General features: G+C 48.1%; 1 non-coding gene across 1 annotated transcript; it reads left to right on the forward strand.

The window, feature by feature from the left end:
- Nucleotides 1-326: 326 nt before the first annotated feature.
- On the forward strand, nt 327-398 carry TRNAP-CGG. The gene has a single exon. It is a non-coding gene; the product is annotated as a tRNA-Pro (tRNA).
- The last annotated feature ends 3040 nt before the right edge of the window (nt 399-3438 follow it).

Here is a 3438-nt window from a genome sequence, read left to right on the forward strand (position 1 = left end):
TTTGTGAAAACAGACTTCCATGACAGTGTATATCTAAATTATTTTTTGTGAATAAAAGTCTGGAATTATAAGTACAATGTCTCTAAGGACACAAGATACCGTAAAAAACATGTAAATTACAACCATACTCTCCGAGGGCCAAATAAACTCAATCTTAATACTATGTGTGTAGTGTAGGCACGCTCATACCAAGAGGCGAATCTCACCATTGTTGGAGGTATGCCTTTTCTCATGCATGGCGATTAACCGGGGTATTGCCGGTTTTCCTGGACAGAAAGGCGTTGTTTTAGTTATTTTAGAATTATGTGGAGAAAAGAAAACAAACAGGGTGTTTGGTCTAGTGGTATGATTCTCGCTTCGGGTGCGAGAGGTCGTGAGTTCGATTCTCGCAACCCCCCAATATTTTTTAATGAACATGATTCAAAAGAAATCTGTACCACCCCTCCCATCCTCTTGTTGCTGCACGGCATGATTCAAACCCATCCATCCATGGGATAAATTTCAGACATCTGCCATCTGCGTGAAAATGTTTGGAACACCCGGGACGACGACGACGACGAACCGGAGCGCAATTCGCCCTACGGAACGACCGGGTTTTCGGCGGACTGTATCTGATGAGGATAGCCCGTTTCACCACAAAAGTCAATGTGCGGATGAAATGTACTACAAGCTACAAAAGAATGTAATGGGGGCAAGGGGCCTTATTTTCCGGGCAGTGCGTGCCTGCTGCAGGAGTTGTTGTTCGCTAGGATCAACCAACTACATACACCTCGCTGGTGCACCTGGCCCAGCATTGGTACGTTGGGAGGTTGGGAGATTGTCCATCTCTAGGTCGTGAGTTCGATTCTCGCAACACCCCAATATTTTTTAATGAACATGATTCAAAAGAAATCTGTACCACCCCTCCCATCCTCTTGCTGCTGCACGACATGATTCAAACCCATCCATCCATGGGATAAATTTCAGACATCTGCCATCTGCGTGAAAATGTTTGGAACACCCGGGACGACGAGGACGAACCGGAGCGCAATTCGCCCTACGGAACGACCGGGTTTTCGGCGGACTGTATCTGATGAGGATAGCCCGTTTCACCACAAAAGTCAATGTGCGGATGAAATGTACTACAAGCTACAAAAGAATGTAATGGGGGCAAGGGGCCTTATTTTCCGGGCAGTGCGTGCCTGCTGCAGGAGTTGTTGTTCGCTAGGATCAACCAACTACATACACCTCGCTGGTGCACCTGGCCCAGCATTGGTACGTTGGGAGGTTGGGAGATTGTCCATCTCTAGGTCGTGAGTTCGATTCTCGCAACACCCCAATATTTTTTAATGAACATGATTCAAAAGAAATCTGTACCACCCCTCCCATCCTCTTGCTGCTGCACGGCATGATTCAAACCCATCCATCCATGGGATAAATTTCAGACATCTGCCATCTGCGTGAAAATGTTTGGAACACCCGGGACGACGACGACGAACCGGAGCGCAATTCGCCCTACGGAACGACCGGGTTTTCGGCGGACTGTATCTGATGAGGATAGCCCGTTTCACCACAAAAGTCAATATGCGGATGAAATGTACTACAAGATACAAAAGAATGTAATGGGGGCAAGGGGCCTTATTTTCCGGGCAGTGCGTGCCTGCTGCAGGAGTTGTTGTTCGCTAGGATCAACCAACTACATACACCTCGCTGGTGCACCTGGCCCAGCATTGGTACGTTGGGAGGTTGGGAGATTGTCCATCTCTAGGTAGTGATCTTATGATCTCATCATTCATGGCTGGAATATCAACGGTGTACCACGGCGAGGGCAGGGGATTTTATTCGGCGCCGTCCATGGCCATTCGATTTTCAAACGGATTTAGCACAGCTTTACTCCGGCACTCAAGTTCTTCCGTGGGGTTGCTTGTCGGTCCTCATCTCACCAGAGGGATGGGCAGGTACTCCGCATAGAACAGCTGCGGAGCCATGTGAGGGGAGTGAACGTGCGTTAACAGGATACACAAGGCGCAGAAGGTGAACTGGTTGAATATATTTGGACGGTACAAGGAATTTTATTTAAGCAGGATGCAGCGAAAGATCAGGGAATGGGCGATGTCAGCACTTACCCTTCAAATGAGGGATGTTATCACAGCTTTGCCACAGGATAATGACTCCGTAACAATGAGTGGGCCCAGAGGGTATCTCTTTATCGTGAGAGGAGTAAACCTCAGTCTTGAACTATCGCTATCGAGTCATAGGTTTTCGGTATACTTGTAAGTCACCTTTATTTACACATCCATATGCGGAGTGCATGTGGTAAACCCTGAAGTAACCATCGGTATGTTGGTATGGAATATTCTCATGGTCCAAGGGACAATGTAAATGTGAACAAGTTATATGAAGTACCGACAACATAGCAGCAATGACATGTCTCATAAATATATAAGTTGGGTCTATCCAACTCCGTTGTAATCATGACAACGGTGTTCTCATATATTGATAGCATCCTTATTCAATACATGAGTTAGTTTTAATACATGAGTTAGTCTTAGAGGCTACACTAGAGATCACTTGTTGTTTATATTTGCACACATGTATTTGGGTTTTTCTCTGAATCTCATATTCAAGAACCAATACAATTGTAGCATAGAAACATGAACTTAATAATGAACATGAAAATATAATAATACATTAATTATTGCCTTTAGGGCATATTTCCAACATAGTTAACTAGTTGATACCAATTAAAACAAGGGGAGGGTGCTGGATTTCACAACTTCCTCCCTAGACGCTTCCCCTTGGAGTCTTGGCAGCTGGACTCGGTGTAGGCATCAGCGGCTCCAGGCTCGTCGTTGTCGTCACTGTCCGAAGCAGAGGCGGAGGAGGAGGACGAGACGACGATGCTCTCCATGCGCCGGGCGACGTGGGTCTGCTCCTCTTGGAGCCATGCGGCTCTCTCCGCCGCCGCCGCCCGCTCCATCGCCGTCGAACATGGCGAGCGAGGAGTGGATTTTGGGGAGAAGAAGTCGATTTGGGGTAGAAGTGGATTTGGAGGAGAAGCGAACAGGGCAAGTAAGGACAGACTGGGCTGCCCATACCCGTTCTAGATTTGGACCGAATGTGAGGGGTGTCATTCACCCGGCTCATTTGAGGTCGGTTTGAGGCGCCCGGGTGGGTCAGGGTTTTTTTACCCGCCCGGACACCAGTTTAAGATGCCTGACTGTAGATGCAGGAAAACAAAGTGTGTTCGTCCCTTTCTCTTTACTCTTCCCGGATCCCCCACTTGCCGCCGCTACCCATCACCCAAGTGCTAAGGCCAACTCCAACAGCCGACCCCAAACGGACGTTCGTTCCGTCCGGATTATGTCCGTTTGGGTCGGCAAAACGGACGCCCATGTCCGGTTTCGCCGCCAACCGGTCGGTGCACCAACGCGCGGCCGCATCCCAAATATTGTCTGT

Source organism: Triticum dicoccoides, chromosome 7A (assembly GCF_002162155.2).
Source record: "Triticum dicoccoides isolate Atlit2015 ecotype Zavitan chromosome 7A, WEW_v2.0, whole genome shotgun sequence".
In the NCBI taxonomy this organism is placed as follows: Eukaryota; Viridiplantae; Streptophyta; class Magnoliopsida; order Poales; family Poaceae; genus Triticum; species Triticum dicoccoides.